The sequence below is a fragment of the Crinia signifera genome, chromosome 5 (assembly GCF_055691185.1).
Source record: "Crinia signifera chromosome 5, ASM5569118v1, whole genome shotgun sequence".
Taxonomy (NCBI): Eukaryota; Metazoa; Chordata; class Amphibia; order Anura; family Myobatrachidae; genus Crinia; species Crinia signifera.
Window position 1 is genome coordinate 65,457,790 of NC_139221.1, and position 10,774 is coordinate 65,468,563.

At 42.0% G+C, this 10,774-nt stretch overlaps 1 protein-coding gene across 9 annotated transcripts in view; it reads right to left on the reverse strand.

Annotated features, from left to right (window-relative positions):
- LOC146080282 (carbonic anhydrase 13-like) overlaps positions 1 to 10,372 on the reverse strand; it is a 100,441-nt gene extending 90,069 nt beyond the window's left edge. For 7 of the 9 annotated variants that reach the window (XM_083187371.1, XM_083187375.1, XM_083187374.1 and 4 more), the window contains exon 1: positions 10,111 to 10,372. The gene's annotated coding sequence lies outside the window, so the exon portion shown is untranslated. The remainder of the gene's footprint in view (positions 1 to 10,110) is intronic. The other 2 variants (XM_083187370.1, XM_083187376.1) reach the window with 2 other exon arrangements.
- Between the last annotated feature and the right edge of the window lie 402 nt (positions 10,373 to 10,774).

The following is a 10,774-nucleotide window of genomic DNA, read 5'->3' on the forward strand; positions in this document are numbered from 1 at the left end:
TTTTCTCCCCCCTGCGAAAAAAAATTGAGCCGAGTGATGAGATGGGAGAGGAGAGGAGGAAGACAGAGAACAAAAAAGGAGAGAGAAGGGAGATGTGTTTCCACATCAGCACTGGGTCCCATTAGCGGCGCCATCTAATTGGTCCCCTCAGTAGTGCCAGCTCACCACATCAGCGCCAGTCCCCTCAGCGGCGCCGGGTCGCGGTCTCATCAGCGCTGACAGCCCCGGGTCTCCCGCATAATGCCAGCCGGAGCATACACAGACTTCCATTAATCACGCCGGGGCTGGTCAACGTAGGGATGGCCATCGACCATCGATGATTCAAAATCATCGATGGTTCATGGCCGATGTCGAATACTTTAGCCATCGATGGGGGAGAACCAGATGGTTTCCCTCCAGCGATGGAACAGCAAACCGATGTTTTGCTTTTTTTTTTTTTAAGTGCCGGGACATGGAGCATAGCTCTGCCCCCTGACACCTGCGAAGCCCTGCCCCCAGGCCAATCAAACGAACACAATGGATGACCATCGATATGTAAAAATATCGATGGTCATCCATAGCATAGTTTAGCACAGGGATGGGCAATTGCGGCCCTCCAGATGTTGAGAAACTACACATCCCAGCATGCCTTGCATCAGTTTCAGCATGGCCACATAGCAAAACTAATGCAAAGCATCCTGGGATGTGTAGTTCCTCAACATCTGGAGGGCCGCAATTGCCCAGCCCTGGTTTAGCACTATCGATGGCCAGTTGCAGAATTGCCATCGATGGCAACCATCGATGGCAATGGAAACGATGGCCATCCCTAGGTCAACGTGACGTTGAGCCCTGGCAGCGTCAGTGAGAGGGGAGAAGAGCAGAGGCTGGATTAGCAAGACAGGCTCCTCCCCCTTTATGATCCAAAAAGCACTGACAGTGGAGAGGAGGTATAGGGCGGCGGAGGCAGGGGAAGAAATTCAATAATGGCTGCTCGGTTTATGTAATTTCAGTGCGCCCAGCCGGTGCTGGCTCCCCCAATCTGCACACTGGGGCTGCTGTACCATAGCTACGCCACTGCACAGGTAGACATGCAAGGACACGCCAGTTAGGAACATGCCAGGTCAGTAATGGTTAATAAGAAATGGCTAATAATAAAAACATGTACAGTAGAAAATAGTGCAGGCAGTGGCGTCTGAACACTAGGGCACTCAGACTCCAAGTTGCGATTCAGCAACACTCCTGCTGCCGACCCTTGAGGTTAAATATTACCAAAATGGGTGCAGTGTGTGCGGTGTATATATATATATATATATATATATATATATATATATATATATATATATATATATATATATATGGTATGCCTGAACTCTTTTTTTTTGGGGGGGGGCTGTGTATTTTTTCAGTCCCGGGTATAGAAGGCCGACAAAGTCGACAAAGTCAATATCAAAACAGCGAGGTGGACCCTAGAAATAGTTTGATCCAGGCATAAGGTTGACACACAAAAAAGTCAGTACCAACACCTGAGCATGTGGATCCCCAATTAGCGCAGTACATCCCCTAGCACGGGTCTCTTTGCTCGCCATGATTTGGCACAAGTGCATCACTTTACTGCTGCTGCGCTCGGAACACTTTATCATTCCCAATGAGAGTCCGTGGATGGTATATTATGGAAAAGTTCACAGTACAAAAAAACCTAAAAAAACTCATATAGACCTTTTCATGTGATAACCATGTTGTGTCTCTTACCTGAACGCTGTCGGCATTTCCTCCTTCTGGATGCCTGTCTGTATCCTGACCACCAGTCATTCATATATATATATACCGCTGTACTGTACAGTATGTACCCGTATTTCACATCTTATTACTGTACCTATGACTTAATTAGTGGAGGTCACTTTGGAAGCATATGCATATTATACACAAAATACTGTTATATCAAGACCATAAAGACAGATACATTGATCCCTATTGAAAGTCTATTTTAAAATAGTATAAGATGAAAATAATACCTTTTATAAATAAAAATGTAACTCAAACTAATCTATTTTTTAAATATAGGATCACATTTTATAACTGTCAAACCGAAATTCTGTTTAGTTCTAGAAGCACAAAAGTATGCAAATACTGCCACCTTGTGTCAGTCTACAGTAGTTCTGCATTACATGGAAAAAGTCTTGTCTGTCTCTGGACTAACCAAACCAGATTGTGGTATTATTAATAATGAAAGACAATACTAAAAAAAAAAATAATATACAGTATAAAAAAGTTTCACATGGATTGTCTAGTAGCAGCTACGCTCACTCACATGGGACTCCTGGACTTGATGATCTCCTCCTCTCTTGCTTAGTGCTGTATACAGTATGTGTGATCCATGTATGGTGCATGTGTGTGTGTATTTATGCAGTGGTTCTGTTGTGTGTGTATATATGTATGTATGCTGTTCGTGTATGCTGTGTGTATGAATGTATGCAGTGTGTTTGTTATATGTGTACTGTATATACATTTGTGCATGTTGTACATAGTTGCCTACCCTCCTGCATTCTGCAGGAGACTCCCTGAAATAGCAGCAATCTCCCTCTCTCCCTCATTAGTCTACCAATCTCCCTCATTTCACCTAGCCCACATTACACTGTTACATTTTTTGGGAAAAAAGGAATGAGAGACAGATACATTTACATTGAATCATCAGCACCATTTCCCAGCACTTTATCAAGTACAGTAGCTCTTACTAATTGCTTTGGGGCTCATCTACATTTGGATATGTCATTTAAAATTTCACACAAATGCTTCTAGGTGCCACATTTACAATCTCTTTTCACAATCTCTCCATATATGGAACTAGACACACCCTTTTGGTGGAGCACTACATGCCCCCTCAATGGGGCGCTTTGCAGAATTCTATAACCAACTATAATCTCCCTGAAACTAGTCTTCAAAAGTAGGCAAGTATGATGTTGTATATGTATGTTTGTGGATCTGTATGTATGTATGCTGTGTGTGATGTGTATGTGTGTTGGGTGTATGCTATGTGTGTGTGTTTTGGCTGTATGTATGCCATGCATGTTGGGTGTATCTATCATGCCGTATGCACAAAAATAGCAGGAGTGTTCCGCACTCACATCCAGAGGCAGTGAGTTAGTGGGATGCACAACTAAGCAGATCTGGGCAGGATGACTATAAATAAATTAATGTGCTTAATAAAAAGCACTCACCAAGGCAACTGAAGTCAGCGTTTTAATGTTAGAAGTCACAACAACAGCATAGTCGACGTTTCGACCCGCTAGGGGTCTTTGTCAAGACACGGGTACATGTTCACAGTTACAGCAGGCAACGCTGCCTTGGTGAGTACCCCTGCTTTTTATTAAGCACATTGGATTTATCATGCTGTATGCGTACAGTATTTAGGGCCTTATTTTAGTTCACTCTTTCTGACAAAATCCTTCTTAGATGGGCAAAACCATGTGCACTGCAGGTGGGGCAGATGTAACTTGTGCAGATATAATTAGATTTGGGTGGGGTTTTACTTCAAAGTGAGATCTATATTGCAGTGTAAAAATAAAGCAGCCAGTATTTTCCCTTCACAGAAACAAAATAACTCACCCAAATCTAATTCTCTCTGCACATTTTACATCTGCCCCCTGCAGTGCACATGGTTTTGTCCATCTAAGAAGGATTTTGTCAGAAAGAGTGAACCAAAATAAGGCCCTTAGTGTTTAAGCTCCCCACTTCTCTCTGTACCCGGGGCCCCCTGGAGGCTTAATCCAGCTCTGCAGTCCACATGTGTGACCTGAGGTCATGTGTGCAGTCCAGACAACTGCAGGCTACTGAAGAAACAATGGAGAGATTTGCTAGGCTACATCTTAGAAACCCCGGGGCTTCTCTTCCATAAAGCGCTATCTGAAGAAGGCATCGGTTTTTACAAGCAAACTGAAAGTTTTCAAAGTCTGCGGCACCTGAGCCTGCCCTATCAGGCCATAATGATGTGTGTAGTGTTTCTACATACTGTATGTAATGGGTTCATTAGTGATAATGAATAGGCCCCTGAAATCAATAAAGACCTATCAAACAACAGGTTGTATTCAAAATTCTGGCAGTTGGGATACAGATAGGCTAGGGTTAGGAACTAGGGGCAGGGTTAGGCTCCTGGGAGTGGGGGAACAGTGGCTAGGGTTAGGTTATAGGATGGATAGTTACCGTGAGGCTGTGGGAAGGGGAGGTGAGGGTTAGGTTGGGGGATAAGACCAGAGGTAGATTTAAAATACGTATAAGCCACATAAGTATACGTATAAGCCACAGACTGTCGTTGTAGTCTTAAAAAAACTAAAATAAATGATTTTTGCACGTAGTTCACTTCACATATCAGATGCTTGTTACTTGTGTAGTTATTAGGTGCACTGTTTGCCCATTATGTCATACGTGCCGACTGCAATAGGAAACATCCATGCACTGGCGTTCTGGTAGAAGCCCATCCCTGCATTGTGTACAAGTAAACTGACTACCAATGGGATCACTTTACTTCTCAGTTTGGGACCCAGCTGCACTACTGTCAGACTGCATATGTGTGAGTGGCGGTTGCAGGGAAGGGATCTCTTAGATCCCTCTCTCTGAAAAATCAGTGGAAGGTAGCCCCTATGCTATAATGGTAAAAGTCAATTACAAATCCAGTACAGCATTATACAGATATGACCTACAATTAACTATAAAAATAAATGCTTCACACATAATAGCAATGTAATGAGTTGTGTGCTAACACCTACCACTAGCATGGATACAGGTGTGGACCGTGTGAGTAGCATAGAATACAGATAAGATATAGTGTAAGACATGACATGACAATACACATACATACATACATACATACATACATACATACTAGGAAGATCCTGAGCGGGCAGATGGGAGAGTTATTATTCTAGAGGGCTGTCCCAACCTAGATTGCAGACACATAAGGGTCTATTCAATTATAGGCGCCAGAGGTGGATGAATCACAAGGCAACCTTAGTGCCTGCCTGAGGCTAAGAAGGTCCCAAGGGGCCCCATAAGATATCCTGGCCATCCAAAACATTCCCAGAGGAGAATTGTGCGTCTACCGCATGATGTCATGACTCCCTTTGATGCTATTTGATAGGATAAAAAAAAAATGTTTGTAAATAAAATAAAGCCTACTTCCAAAAGGCCTAGAACCTGTTTCAGATTTGTATGCAGTGCTGATGTTCACGCAGCTAAGCATTTATCAGTAGACTGTGCATGCGCAAAGGTACTGTATCGATGCCAGCTGCAATCAGCAGTGAAAATATAGTACTATGAATTGTCGGAGATTAACCAGCATCTTGCCTAGGGCCCCACAAGGTCTAAATCCACCTCTGATAGGTGCTGAGCACGCAGAGACTCTAGATCAGTCACTGTGCGCACTACGTTACCATCCATCGTTTTTCTTCCCCGCTCATAAAGGAACACAGTAAAGACAGTAAAGATTTGCTACCATCATAGATGGTAATGAGTTTTGTTGAACTTTGCTGTGATGTTCGTCTGCCTTGATGAATCCTTAAACCTGATTCCAAACTGGATGTCAATAGGACAGAGGCAGGAGGGAACTGTGGGCGACGTAGCAAGGAACGGACCTTGCGCAGCTGCACATTACTGATAATAGGAAATCTACATGCTGTGGGACTCCTGGGTCCAGCTCTGAATCAGAATCTGTCGCCTGCTGAATTGTTATGCTAATGCTGCTTATAGCAACCTAAGGCTGCATGAATTGGTCTCTAGCCACATCAGCAGATTATGACGTACTTTATGAGCATCTGTGCCTCTCTAGACTCAGCCACAGAGAGCAGCAAGCCCGCTATTGCCCAGCCACCCCTCTGTTCCCTCTCAGGAACACCAACTAAAAACCACACTCCCTGCATCCAAATGTGTTCTGTGTCTCGGTGCGGTAACAATCAGGACATTGGCGCAGTGTGACAAGGATGCCTGTGCAGTACTTAAAGCATCAGCCAACTATGTCAGCATAGATTATGTCTAAGCATCAGGCTGTGTAACTGTAGCATCAATACAAAGAGGTACAAATAGGGTATCTACTTCTAGTTGTGCTGGATGGTGGCTTGATACTTAATCATCAGATATCAGCCACAATCAAATCCTCGTTCTTTCATCTGAGGAACATAGCCCGAATAAAACACTTAATTCCCTCTGAAGATCTGCCAAAGACCATACATGCATTTGTATCATTTCGATTAGATTACTGCAATACTCTCTACCTTAGATGCAATAACATCCGCAGCCCCTCTCCGCCACACATCGCCGGCTACCGCATAGATAATAATTGCATGTGCACTAACATATGCAATTATTACCACAAAGGACAGCTCTTGCGTTAAGTGCTGCCTCTGCGATGTGCACGGCAATGTGTGTGCAGGTCTCCGGTACTCTCCCCCCTCCTCCTGGCTGGCAACCCCATGTGCAGATGACTGCAGTGGCTGTAAAGCTCCGCCTCCTTCTACCTGCACCCGTAAGAGGTGCATGGAGGAGGAGGTTACTGGTTCAGGCAGCACAAAAGGATGCTGCCTAGACCGAGGTGAGGGGTTGCAAAAGGAAGCTTATAGGCTTCTACAGGATTACAAAAAAACAAAGATGAAGCAGCGCTAAACCACAGTAACGAGTGTATGCATCAAGTAAAATAATAACAATTGAATGACATATTAAAAATACATATACAACATATAATGTTAATATCAGGGGGACCTGTTGGAGTGATAAAAAGTCACCAATGGGGGGTTGATATAACCTGCATAGATCGAAGCTTGCGTCCAGATGCAGAGTAAGTCCGTTGAATGGTACAGTATGCCTGAATCTCCTAATGGTCTCCTGGTTCCAGACCCGTTGGCAAATGATGTTTATAGCCAGCCTGGGGGACCTTTATAATGGAAGTCCGATAGGTCAGGTTTTGCAAACGGTACAGAGACTCTGATAACAAATTGAAGAACGAGATCAAGAGTAAGCAGGTGGTCAAACTCCTCTCCGACTGGTGATAGGTATTTTTCTCCAATGACAGGTCCAGCAACACCAACGCGTTTCGCTGTGTTTACTCACAGCTTTATCAAGGTGTAATGGATAATGGGAAGGTGCGCTTTTTATACCTGACTTCCTGTATAGGTAATTTGTATAAATCATTGATGCATACACTCAATTCATATAAAAACATATTTTGCTTGCTCAGAGAAAATAGTACATAATATACCTGTCTTAGACATACAGAATGAATCTATAATTCTATAAAATCACTACAGAGGGCTAAATATATAACCTTTGTAGTTTCAATCACTTCTGGGTTAGGGATATCATTTGGACGTACTAAAGTCCACTGTGTCCTTTACTGTATTTATGTTTTCATATACAGGTCGAGTATCCCGTATCCGAATATCCGTTATCCGAATTATTCCGAAATACGGACATTCCAGAAAGTGAAAAAAAAATTTTTTTTTGCTAAAAACTCACTGGGGACATTTGTAACAGCATCACTGAGGACATGATATGTAACTGCCACTATATATGTGCAAGACAATGATTGCTTGGCATTCAAATTCAGTGCTGAGATAGTACACACATTTTGTTTCACGTTTTGAAACCTTGTTTTTTGAACAATTAAAATATGTTTGTGTGTATTTTATGTGGTAATAAAATATATTTGTGTGTATATTATGTGTTTATACAGCATAAATGCAAGATACTTCAAAATACATCATTGAAATATTAAAATATTCCGAAATACGGAATAATCCGTTATCCAAAATTCTCCTGGTCCCGAGCATTTTGGATACGGGATACTCAACCTGTAATTGATTTGCTGGAGAGTGACGTAACGTCACTTCTGGCTTCAAAACAAAAAACAGTGAAAGTTAAATGACCAATCTGAGATAATCGGCAGGATCGGCGAAGTTATAATTAACCCCCTAAGAGTCACACGCATTAGAGTGACTGGGGGAATACAATTATCTGAAAAAATAAATACAGTAAAGGACACAGTGGACTTTAGTACGTCCAAATGATATCCCTAACCTGGAAGTGATTGAAACTACAAAGGTTATATATTTAGCCCTCTGCAGTGATTTTATAGAATTATAGATTCATTCTGTATGTCTAAGAAAGGTATATTATGTACTATTTTCTCTGAGCAAGCAAAATATGTTTTTATATGAATTGAGTGTATGCATCAATGATTTATGCAAATTACCTATACAGGAAGTCAGGTATAAAAAGCGCACCTTCCCATTATCCATTACACCTTGATAAAGCTGTGAGTAAACACAGCGAGATGTGTTGGTGTTGCTGGACCTGTCATTGGAGAAAAATACCTATCACCAGTCGGAGAGGAGTTTGACCACCTGCTTACTCTTGATCTCGTTCTTCAATTTGTTATCAGAGTCTCTGTACCGTTTGCAAAACCTGACCTATCGGACTTCCATTATAAAGGTCCCCCAGGCTGGCTATAAACATCATTTGCCAACGGGTCTGGAACCAGGAGACCATTAGGAGATTCAGGCATACTGTACCATTCAACTGACTTACTCTGCATCTGGACGCAAGCTTCGATCTATGCAGGTTATATCAACCCCCCATTGGTGACTTTTTATCACTCCAACAGGTCCCCCTTATCTTACCATTATATGTTGTATATGTATTTTTAATATGTCATTAAATTGTTATTATTTTACTTGATGCATACACTCGTTACTGTGGTTTAGCGCTGCTTCATCTTTGTTTTTTTCTTGTCCGTTTATTATTGGGGAACTGACCACCCCCGGAAGCAGCTGCTTATTAGGCAACTACCCATATAGAGGTGCTCTTACAATTAACTTAGGCTAATTACTGCACTTTTTCTACAGGATTACGCCAGCTACAGCTGGCATAACCACCCTGCGACAAAGCCATAGCGGTGGGTCTTTACTGCATATGAAAATGTGGTAAAACCCCTGAAAACAGGGTTTTTACCACATTTTTCGTTTATTGCAACCCACCCTATGTCTATGAGCAAAAAAGTTGCACCGATTACAGCTGATGCAAAACACAGTTGCCAGGCTGTTAACCAACCAGCCCCGTTCAAGACACATAACTCCCATTCTGTACTCCCATCACTAGCTGCCTATAAAATGGTAAATCATCTTCAAGATTAACTTACTGAGTTTCAAAACCCTAAATGACCAAGGCCCAAGGTACCTCAAGCTGCTTCGGATTCCATACAGTCTCACCTGATCACTTCGGACTGTAGATTAAGGACTTTTAGTAGTATCTAGTATCTCCCATGAGTCATCTGGGGGTCAAGCTTCCCCGCACAGTTTGAGAAGCCCCCACTCTAGAATCCTTCACAAACAGACTCAAGACTTTCCTGTTTACTCAAGCATTTACATAGTTCCCTTAAGCATCGTTTAGGAAAAGCTTTTCTTTACTTCATTGTTCCTGTACTGTATTACATTCGATCTATCTGTTAAGCACATTGACTTCCATTGGAGAAAGAGCACTATATAAATAAAATTATTGAAGGGGTATCGCATGCAAGGGTATAGTGTATGGGCACCATTAGACACTAGAGATCTAAACACAACTAGAGATGTGTGGCTCTGTTCTCCAGAAAATCAAATCTACCTAAATTTTGTGCATCTGAACTAAACCAAAACCCTAACTGGATTGCCTGAGTCCCGGATTGTACGTTTTACTGATTTTTATCAATGATTATTGATTTTTTTTTTATTGATTTTGAACACAACCAAACACCAAACCCAAGCCAAAACAATTGAGGGTGGAATTGCCAAAACGAAAAAACTATGATGAATTGGAACCAAAAGATACGGGGATCCGTGCACATCTCTAAACACAACCCATGAGCGCCGCTGCCTACAACTCAGCCAGATTTAAGATTTGGCTTTTACAGTATAGAATGCAGTACACATACATTATTATTGAGTGATATGTAATAAGCGCATAAAGTTAAAGTCAGCTGTGAGCACTGTATCTACTGATCATCAGCGCTACAATACCTTTATAATGCTGGTAAGATTAATGTCAAATTATTTGATTGCTAATGCCTATGATATTTAATTTTGCATTTCAGTTGATGATAAGTAATTAGCTCACCGGGTGGGAGGATCGCTGAAGAGGTTAATGAGGATCACGATATAACAGAACACTATGATAGAGGATCAGCTGCAAAATGTACCTCACATTCCTTTCCTACTTGGCTGGAACACTAGTATCAGAGCCTTAGCAACATTACCCTGAGTGAGTATCTCCCAAAGGGCTCCAGTGCATCACAGGCTCCATGAGAATGTTCTTGCTGTCTCTCACTGGAGCTTTCATTGTCATAGTGAGACTGTAACAAGTTCTGCGGTCATGACCATCCTACAGCTTCTGCCCACAAATGATTGCTGGACATCTCCATATTGAATGCCTCATAAATCATTAGCTACCAAGGGTCTGTGCCAAGCAAGAGGCCACACTCAGCTCTGCCAAGAATACGCTATTATGCGACCCAAGCAACATCATATTGTTCTCTTTTGGACAAATGGAGCTTTTTATTGGGATCAACATATATTTCTCGTTTGCTTTGTTAGGCATTTAAGTAGAAATGGAACAGAGTGCCCCTGTTCAAGGTTCTTTTTGTAGCTACAGCCAAAATATGTAATAATACAGTGTAGATATTGTTATTTTGTAGATTACATTTACTTAAGCTTCTAAAAAATGAAAAGTGGTGTTTCTCATAGCAACCAATAAGAATCTAGCTATCATGTCTCTGTTGCAT